The sequence below is a fragment of the Epinephelus fuscoguttatus genome, linkage group LG1, assembly GCF_011397635.1.
Source record: "Epinephelus fuscoguttatus linkage group LG1, E.fuscoguttatus.final_Chr_v1".
NCBI classification, from domain to species: Eukaryota; Metazoa; Chordata; class Actinopteri; order Perciformes; family Serranidae; genus Epinephelus; species Epinephelus fuscoguttatus.
This window is the reverse complement of record NC_064752.1, coordinates 47,814,220-47,825,356: the sequence shown is the minus strand read 5'-3', so window position 1 is coordinate 47,825,356 and position 11,137 is coordinate 47,814,220. Positions and strand designations below refer to the sequence as shown.

The 11,137-nt window shown below is 42.6% G+C and overlaps 1 long non-coding RNA gene across 1 annotated transcript; it reads right to left on the bottom strand.

The window, feature by feature from the left end:
* Positions 1 to 7,960: 7,960 nt before the first annotated feature.
* LOC125886172 (uncharacterized) lies at positions 7,961 to 10,503 on the bottom strand. Its single transcript, XR_007449007.1, has 3 exons — positions 10,360 to 10,503; positions 9,975 to 10,201; positions 7,961 to 8,558 (listed from the first exon to the last, which is right to left on the bottom strand). It is a non-coding gene; the product is annotated as an uncharacterized LOC125886172 (long non-coding RNA).
* Positions 10,504 to 11,137: the final 634 nt, after the last annotated feature.

Sequence of the window (11,137 nt, the reverse complement as noted above, 5' to 3'; positions counted from 1 at the left end):
TGCTATTCATGCAGACATTCACCCTGGCCTCAGACCTGCACCAATTCATCTATCTGAGCATCCCATATCCCCAATCGCAGACTCACACTTTTACGTTATTAATTCTAGAAATTTTGACAATTGGCAGCAGCCTCCTACCTTCTTTTGACTGTTTTATTTGGGTTGTCTCTTTGCATGGAGTCACTTTAACCTTTTAAACAGATGCAGCCACTTCAAATTTCCGTTTGGTCCATGGTGGAGCCGTGACCGATCCGTGACAGTTCCCTGTTGTCACCTGGCCAAGCTTGTAGCTTTAGTGAAATCCCCCACGATGATGTAGAGCATACGCAGCCGACTGGTCATGCCCCTAAGTTTAATTTGTAGAAACCAGTTACAATGGTCTGTCTATCCACCAGGAGGAGAAGTGAGTGTGGAAGCTGAAGCAGTTTACTGCACCTCTTATTACTGAGATAGCTTCCCACACAGAGCATATTTAATGAATACCACTATATATATATATATATAATACCATTATTATGGCTATATAAATGTAATTTATGGTGCTGTTAGATTGCTGTTACACCACCCCACTCCATTTACAGAATGTGCAAAAGACCTCAGCGACAATGTTGTTTTTCAGACTACACGGCAGCAAATATGGACTGAAGCAGAATCTTTCGTTAGATGAAAACAGCTTGTAATATTGGAAATGATTACAGAGATCTTTTCTTTTTTAATTGTTATTTTGATGTTGGGACTGTACAACGCTCTGCACATACTCTGCCTGCCGCATACAACACGGCTTCACGTCATTCATCTGTCGCTGTCCGCCAAGGGGTCATTTTTACCCCTCTGCCATTTTCAAATGCTTGTAACTTTGTCACAGTAAATAATATCTCTGCGTAATGCAAGCTAGTTTTGACAGACAGACAGAAAGAAAGACAGACAGACAGAAAAGAGGAAAAGAGAGGGATTTGGATCGTGTAATCTAATTATGAACCAGAGAAAATGGATGAATGTCGAACAAGCTCTGGCAATGCTTCAGGACATAAGTGACGGAGAATCAGATGGGGGAGAGGTGATTGAGGGAGCGATGGATGGGGGGAGACACAACGGTGGAAATGAGAGAAGAAGAACTGGATGAGGGAGAGACCAATGATCTGTCCTTTTCACTTGGCGAGGAGGAGTCATCTGAAGATGAGGAGCCGGAACCAGCATTCAGAAAAAGGCCCAGGCCTCTGGTGGCTTCACCCTCACAATCACAGCAGCCCCCTGATGTTGTGACATGCAAGCCCCTTCTCTCACTCTCTCTTACTAATTACATATTATATACATATATATATATACACATATATAATGTCGTTCAGTAGCTGGCCCAAAAGCACATACACACCGTAACAATGATGACCATTTGAGTGAGTTCATGTGTCTAATGGTGTCATGCTGCAATACATCTGTGACTGTACAGTGGCAGAGGTGCGTCGGTGTGGAGCGGAGCATGGTTGCCAACACGACTCCGCCGTGCACGACACAGAGAGCAGAGGAGAATTGCAACCATGTGCAGAAACAAATTTCGTTAGTCTTAAATATGAAGAAATGTAAAATGTCACTTGGATGAGGCTGTCAGTCAGTCAGTCAGCCAGTCAGTGAGAGATCACAGGCTGAAACTGGCATTTCATCCCCACATGCAGCCACAGCGATGGTCAAGCTGCACGTAGCCTGCAGAGTTTAACTGAAAAGGAGTGAAGTACTTTCACTAATGCGACATAATGTGGTCCTGTTTATCTTGGAAGGTGAGAGAGCTCAAACACAAAATTAGCATTACCATGAACCTTTTCATTCCCTCTGAATGGGTGAATGTTTCCATCTGAATAGGTTTCCCAGTCACTCACATCATCACACTAAGTGGGCTATATGAACTTTTGATGCAAACATTCAACAACACATCGTCACTGTCGATGTCTGAACTACCACATGAAAGTGACATTTTACAATTCTTCACATTGTAACAATTCACCTTGTAATAAAATTAACCAAAGGAAAAGTTACAACGCTACTTTTAAAGGTTACAGGCGGATCAGGTGTGCGGTGTTTAACAGGCACTAAAGAGATTAATTAATTGGCTTTATCACCAAAAATAAACACAAATTCTCACACTTTGTGGTTTTAAAACATTTGGAAAAAAATGAAGAGTCACATATAGTTGAATTAATAATCTTTAGTGCAATATATTAAATCATGTCTGCGTCCGGACGGAAATAACACCAAACAATAGCATGGTTGCCCGTTCAACAAACAATTCAGAGGTTAACAAGCACTTTTTCCCTCGATATCCAAAGTTCACAACAATCACAAAAATAACCCGAATAATCCCACAGTCAGTCAAAGTCCCAGAAGCCGGCAAAAAAGAAAATATATATTAAAGGGAAGTTCGTTCAAGCATAATGAAGTGCTGCGGTTCACAAAAAATAGACAAAGCTCAAATCTCACCACTCGTCCCGCTTGGCAGAAAGGTTGTGTCTTGACGTAATCCCACAAGGAACAAAAAAATAATCCACGGAATTCGTTTTAATCCTAAAAGACGGGAAAACTCCTCACACACCTGCAAACGCCGACTGCTCATTGTTCTTCCCAGTCCATGCGTCACTTCCCCTTATAAACTTTTGGCGCATCAACATGATAATAATATTTCAGTCCATACAATCCATGTGTACATATAAATGGCATCTGATAACATTCATGTGACAGCGGAACATGAAAAATAATGAATTTTTCTCATCACTAAATGCCTTGTGGAAAGTAGAACCAGGCAACCTTTACAACATTATAAACTAAAAAAATGATTTTGTCTCTTTATTAATGTTAATGTTATTTTAAAATTCAAGTCTCTTAATGAGCAACTTTTCCGAAATGAATTAAGTAATTATTTTCAGGCGCTAAGTTATTTTCGTAATGTTTGTCATTATTCTGATAGACTAACTCAATATTTTCGGATCGGGGAGACCTGGGCCAGTTGTAACAACATTTTAGGTTTTCCTTAATAACTAATGTGTTTAGAATACTGATGGTACAGCAGATAAAATTGGTCATTTTATTAACTTAAATACTGCTGGATGTCTTGTTGTAATCTGTAATAATATAACCTAGCAACAAATTTATAGGCACACCGAATGGTATTTGGCTGGAAGTTGGCTGGAAATTGGCAGGCATCTGGAAGGCTTTTGGATGGCGTGGGAAATTTGAAGTGGCTGCATCTGTAGGCAGAAAATTCTTGACCACATTAAAATTCCAGGGCGCTGTCTTTTTTACTAAACATCGCACATATGCGCTACAATCCAAACTCCCATGTGCTCTTGAAGCTTTTCTTGGGGGCTCTATCTGAAGCTGAGCTCACGAAGAGACAACTCCCCCACTCAGTCTCACTTCCGGGATCCCTCCTGCGTTCCTGCCTTCGACCCAACACATCCATCATCGTACTTGCCTGCTACCCAGAAACCCAGCCTTCATCCCTCAACTCTCAGTCTTCCATCCCTTCATCCCTCATCCCTTCATTCCTCACTCTTCGTCCCTTGATCCTTACCCTGTCATCCCTTTCATACATCTGTCCCTTGACACTCATCCCTACATCCCTCAACCCTTCATCCCTCATCCATTCAACTCTCGACCCTCATCCCTTCATCCCTCCATCCTCATCCTTTCATTCTCTAATCCCTCCATCCTCACCTGCAATAAACCATTCTAAATCGTTATCTTATTGGTTTGATCTTTGTTAGTGAATTTGCAATATGTTTAAAATAACTATGGTAGCAGCTTTAACTTGCACTGACATATCTGACATAACTACCCTAACTACTGTTGTGTGAGTAGCTGAAGTGAGTATTGGGAATGATAACAGTGCACTGTCTGACCACAGCTGGTTAGCATTAGGAATGTCTAGGCATCCAGAACTATTCTCTGTCACATTACAGGAACACACACACACACACACACACACACACACACACACATACACACACACACGCGCAATGTGCAGATTTGCTAGAGTGCTGATATATCTTTCTTTCTCCCACTCAGTCGGTGTCTCCTGGAGAAAATCTACCTGGCTGAACAAAGCAGCACTAACTTGTACTGACAGCTGCTCAATGTAAACCACCCATTGTTTGGCAGATCTGTTTGGCAGGTAGTCTATAAAGTGGTCTCCACATCATTGCAGAAAAACTGCTTTTGCATGTGCCTCTAACATTATTGTGTACCCTCGCCTACTGGATGCGTTGACATCTGTATATAGCCAAACACTGACAGCCAGTGACACAAAGAATACTACAATAGGGTGTATCCGCAAGAAGAAGTTCAAATTTAAGTGGTAACCTAATAAAGCAATCTCAGACCAGTCATTATTTAGTGTTTTACTGATTGGTATTTACTTTCAGAATTGATAAGATACATCTTGACTGTAAAGTCAAATCCCAAACCCCCGTGTGCCTTATGCTTCTGCTTCAACTATCAATGAGACCAACTCATTTGGTTTCTTTAAAACGGAAGTCTAAACCAAATATGTGCCAAACTATGTTTGGCTTTTCAGGCCCAAATGCAACCCAATCTCGGTATAATCACTTATGTTTTTTGAGTTAATATTTATTGCTACTTAAAAAGAATGATTTCCGCTGAGTTACCCACCTGGATGTATAAACAATGTGTTTGTTTACAACAATATGATTTGTTCCACTGCAGTTACAGATAAACAAGCTGTTTAAAGCAGAATTTAAGAGGATGCTGTGGACACAGCAACATTTTCACTTTTGGCCCAGAGTTCTGTGATCTTGGCATTGACTGTGCTTCCAGTATTAGAGAGCTGGGTCCCAGGCCAAGAAATGCACCGACATATCAACACACACACACACACAAAACAGAAAACAGAATATAGCACCATTAAAACAATAAAAGAAGGGAAGGATCATTGTATCATATTAATGTCAAATGGTGCAAGTTCTATTGCAGCGTATGGGAGATGCATGGAGAAGTTCACTAAAATGAAAGATATCAGACCGTATATGACCTTTGATGAAGAAATGCCTCTATCAAATGACAGAATATATATCAGGCTAGAAAATGCGTATTGATTATCTAAATTTGTTTATTTGCTGTTGGACATCAGAGACACTCAAAAGGCACTTAAAACAGCAGAGAAAGGGGTAGCCTACAATGTCATGAGAAGTCCAATATTACACTTGTATAATAATATATAATAAAGGAAGATCACACAGTGTTCTATGAATTATGTTCTTCCATTTGGTAGAGGCATTTCTTAATTAACCGTTATACGACATAGATATGTTGGGGAGATATGTTCTCGCATCTTACACAGAAATCAACACAACTGGCACTAAAGTCTGGCACCGCAGAATGTTGGTATGATGAAATGACTCTTCCTTGTTTTAGGTTCCCTGTCTGAAATGTTACGACCGGCCTAGGGGAACTGGTACATAGCATGAAAGGATGCTCCCCTCTTTCCCCAATCCCAAGGACGACCAATGCCACACAGCTGCAGTCCAACAAAAGATAATTTATTTAACACTCACCAAGAAAGGTAGCAATAGGCTTCAGGGTGGGCATGGCCCAAAACAACAAACAAAATAATCTACTCTCCAAAACTAACTTACCTACCCAAAAGTACAGAAAATAAAAATACAGGTCACTCACCTGACTCCCTATAAATAAACAGGAGAAAAAAGATTAACAAAAAGGGCTACCCACCCCTATAGCTACCTGGACTGCTGGACTAATATCACAATTAACTCATTTTTAACACAGTACAACGAAGCATGGTGCAGTTGGGAGTAGGGCCAAGAGAAGAGGAAGAACAGCTCAAGCAGCGGCCATTTTATACCAGCTCCACCAATGAGGGAGGGACAACAGAACAGCAGAATCACAAATAAATGACCCAGGGTCATAACACCCCCCCACCTAAGATCAAACATTTCCTCCCCTAAAAGAAATGTTTGATTCACTACAATCTAGACAGCGTATTGGCCATGACGTTTTCTAAGCCTTTTTTGTAGCGAATGTCAACATTAAAGTCCTGAAGCAACAAGGACCAGCGCATGAGACGTTGGTGATCAGAGAAGACGGCAGTTGGCACAGGACTAGACCCAAGATACACTTCAAAGTGTTGCAACACCATTAGTAAGGCTAAGGCCTCTTTTTCAATGGTGCTGTAATGTAGCTGGTGCCTGTTGAACTTTTTGGAAAAGTAACAGATTGGATGGTCGATGCCACGCTCATCCTCCTGCAGGAGCACCGCACCTGCGCCAAGTGCACTGGCATCCACTTCCAGCTTAAAGGGATGCGCAAAGTCTGGGGCAGCGAGTACAGGAGCACTACAGAGGAGAGCTTTGGCAGCCTCAAAAGCAAACTGACACTTATCTGACCACTGGAAAGGACTTTTGGGGCTTGCTGGTCAGTGGAGCCACTACGTCCAAAAAGTTTTTACAAAAACCACGATAATACCCAGCCATCCCTAGAAAACGGCCAAAATCCAAAATGGCCTGCACCTTAGCAGTCACGGGACAAACACGACCTTGTCCCACCACCTTACCTAAATAGGTAACAACAGCCTTCCCGAACTCACATTTGGCCAGATTGAGTGTGAGGGAAGCTGTACACAAACGATCAAAAATCTCAGGCCAGTTGGAGGAATAGGCCACAATATCATCTAAATAAACCTTGCAGTTGCTTACTCCGCAAAGAACTGTGCTCATGAGCCTCTGGAAGTGGCTGGTGCATTTCTCAGACCAAATGGCATAACTGTGTACTGTAAAAAATTGTCCTGAGTAATGAATGCACTTATCTCGGAGGCGCGTGGGGTCAGGGGGACCTGCCAATATCCTTTTAAGAGATCTAGTTTCGTGACATATTTGGCTGAACCCACCCGATCAACACAGTCGTCCATGCAAGCAAGCGGAAAAGAGTCAGGTTTAGTAATGGCAGATTTTGGAACCAGGAGTGAAGGAGAGCTCCATGGGCTATTACTTGGCACAGCAAAACCATTTTCAACAAGATACGTTGCCTCCTGCTGCATTATGGCACGTTTTATCAGATGAGCTCGGTATTATTGGCTTGTGATCACCCACATCGATATCATGACATAACACATTAGTTTGAGTGGGAATGTCGCCAAAGAGGGTCGGATGATTTTGTACGAGCCTACTAATATCAGACCTGGCGGAGTCAGACAGGTGCGCCAAATGTGCGTCTAGATTTGACAGGATTTCTGAATTTCTGAGGCGCGCACATGAAAGAGAGCTGCGACTGTCTTTCAGCCCGTCATCACTGGGGTCATATGGGGGCTGTGCAACAGACACAGTGGCAACAGGTGCAACGATGGGAGGTGAGACACTCTTCTCATGGTCAACATACGTCTTCAGCATGTTGATGTGACACACACGAGTTTTTTTTCTGCGATCAGGAGTATGGATTACATAATCCGTTTTGCTAAGTTTACGGTCAACCACATATGGACCAGAAAACTTGGCCTGAAGACCAGAACCAACAAGAGGTAGCAGAACTAGTACGCGGTCACCGGGCGGGAAGGTCCGCGCAGCAGACTTTTTGTCAAAATGTGTTTTCATTTTGGACTGAGCGGTGGAGAGTGAATCACGGGCCAAATCACAAGCGTGATGCAGTCTCTCCCTAAATGAGCTAACGTAGTCCAGAATGTTTTCAAGCGAACTAGTTTTGTTGGAGAGAAATTTCTCTCGCAACAGGCGTAGTGGGCCGCGCACGGTGTGGCCAAACACTAACTGAACTGAAACCTAAGGACTCCTGCAACGTTTCCCTCACAGCAAACAACAACAAGGGTAAGCCCTCATCCCACTCATGGTTTGTCTCAGTACAATATTTGCAAACCATACTTTTCAGAGTTTGGTGGAATCTCTCTAATGCACCCTAACTCTCGGGATGGTAAGCGCTGGAAGTGTGGTGTTCGACATTTAGCTCTGACATGACCTGGGTGAAGATTTTGGACATAAAATTTGATCCTTGGTCACTTTGAATGCGCCTTGGAAGGCCAAATGTGGAGAAAAACTTGACAAGAGCTTTTACGATGACACAAGCTTTTAATGAACGCAACGGGACAGCCTCAGGGTAACGAGTCACAGCATACATCACAGTGAGAATGTACTGATTTCCAGACTTGGTTTTCGGCAAAGGACCCACACAGTCTACAATAACATGCTCAAACGGCTCTCCAACGGCAGGGTTTGGCTTTAATGGAGCTACAGGAATCACTTGATTTGGCTTACCTGAGACCTGACAGATGTGGCATGAACAACAAAATTTCACAACATCTGACTTAAGCCCAGGCCAAAAGAAATAACGGAGGATACGGCTGTATGTTTTTCTAATTCCTAAATGGCCGGACATGCTATGGTCATGGGCTAAACTTAGCACCTGGGAACGAAACTGCTGTGGCACTACAACTTGACTCACAGACTCATGTGAAGGACCAGAACTAGGGGACCAGCAGCGCATCAGAACACCATCATCAACAAGGTAGGACACAGACTTAACACATTTTGGACCTGTTACAAAAGAAAAACAAGGAGACAAAGTAGCATCAGTTTTCTGTGCATTGATCAGCTGTTCTCTGTCTACTGAAAGTGACAGAGTTTTATTATCAGTCATAAAAGAGTCGCTAAGATCCACCAAGTCTCCAAGTTTTCGGGCCTGAGCACGGGTTACAGCACACACAGGGAACAAAGGAGGCAAGTCGGGCACAGCAGAGTCAGAAACGCATGTATCTGCGATCGGGTTTTCAATTACCTCCGGAGACGGGAAAACTTTTCCGCCAGCCAAATCATTTCCGAGAATAAGATCAATACCGGCTATTGGTAACTGGGGCCTCACAGCAATTTTGAATTTGCCTGACACGATCCTAGAAGACAACTGAATGAAATGCAATGGGGCACGCACGGTACTTAGCTTAACTCCCCACGCTAAAATGTCAGAACCACAGTAAGACTGAGCTGAAAAGGGGAGAACATCGCCGCACATGAGAGACTGTTTTGCACCGGTATCCCGCAGGATAGTAATCGGAACTGGCTTTTCCTCACCCTCAAGAGAAACGGAACCTTGTGTAATGAATGGTTTAATCTCCTCATCAATCTCATCTACCACATCCACACTTTGTTTGAGGTGTGGTTTGGTGTATATGAAACCGATTGGGGATGGTATTTTGACGTTCTTAGATTGCTCTTTTCTCTTAAGAGTGGGGCAGACAGCGATGAGGTGACCCTGCTCATGGCAATAGAAACACTCACGTGTCTTAGTGTCACCAGTGGCAGCAGTGGGGTTACAACGGGAGCTTTTGGGTGAGCTAATGCTACGGCCGACGGAGACCGGATCACGGCAAGCTAGGGGAGAAAAAACACTCTTGTGCGTTAACAAAAACTCATCGGCAAGTACGGCGGCATCAGTGAGACACGTGACTTTTTGCTCATTCAGGTAAATGACGAAACAATTTTTAAATTCCTCTAGCAGAATGAGTTCCCGCATGTTATCAAAAGAGGTTACTTTACTGGCCTGGCACCATTTGTCAATTAATAAAAGGGAAAAAAAGCACGGGCTATTGGCAAAAAAGCTGAAACATACAAATATCTCCTCCACCTCATTTGCCCCCTCGAAGATTGCTTACCAGCAGTATCTCCACTCAGATCACTGCTGTGAGTAGATGCCTCACATACTGTAGCTGAATTTGTACTGAGAGCATAGGCCCACGCCAGTTTCTCAACCATGACTACAGTACTGGGATGGATCTCCACTTGTTTAAACAAGGAAACATGGTGAGCATTTAGGGTTAAATATGAATGATTTTTTCAGCCAAAGGAACTTTAAAAATAAAGGCAGTTTAGATCAGCCATACTCATTAAAAATTATTCTGACCGGCAGTAAATTTAATTTATGCACCATTTTAATTTATTCTTTAAAAAAACAATTACCTTTGAAGTCTCTGAGTACTTCAGTGATGGAATGACAGATTCAGATGTGTAACTGGATGGTGTAGATCTGGGGAGGGATTGTGGTGAATTGGCAGATGAAGAACTGGGACTGGACTACAGAGAACTTTGGGGGGGCAGCGATGGTGTGGTAAGCTCCAACCTGGATCTCTTAGGAGGTGCAGCCGAATCAATTATATTCTTCATGGTCCGTAGGAGTTCTGGTACATCTATACACAGTGCATCAGAAACATGGTCATCATGATTTGTCTTTGGTACAAAGTAAAATACACTATAATACAGTAAATACAACCTAAAGTGATTTAGAAAAAAATGTATTAGTTGTCTAATGGTTTAATGAGTGATATGAATCAATATGAATCAATACCTTGAACAATTATCTCCTTCAGTTTAGCATTCTTGTCTTTCAGGTCTTTTATCTCCTGCTTTAATTCAACCACAGGACTTTGGACTTTTATCATCTGAAGAAGGCGGTGAACGACAGTACATCTCAAGGAAATCTTCTGCAGGGTCTTTCCTTTTGAGAGCCGTTGACTTCTGAGTGTCAAGAGAAAGGAAAAGGAAATAATTGACATAGATACAAAAATAAACACAGCTGATGGTAGAGTTTTACAGCTGAACTGTACAGCCTAATAGCCGGTCATCTGTCATACGTGCATGTGCAGTGCTTATTTAATGTCCTTCTCTGTTTGCATTCTAAGAAAATGAAAGTAGATTGCTGTTGGAAAAGTCACCTAACACTTGCTTCAATAATATTTTTTCAATTAGTTTACACAGAGGGATATTTCATACTTTCTGAAGTGGTTGTTGCAACCTGTCCATAGTCTGTGTAATACGTACAGAAGATAGTGGTTGGCACATCCCCAGCATGGAGAAGCAGGCTGAAGTATGACACAGAAGCTAAGCAATATGCTGCTGTGGGCAGGTCACCAACAAATTATATTTTAGCCACCTAAAAAAAGTCCAACCCAGAAAATCAGTATCAGTGTAAGTGTACACCATATTGAGGGTAGTACCAATGCAGGAAAGCTGAAACGGCCTTAGTTCCTACGTGCTCGTCAAGACCACCAGACTCCTTGAGCAAAAACAATCATTTTAACACGCTGCAGACGGGAGCTGCTGGTCAACCGCTGCTTTGATCAGTT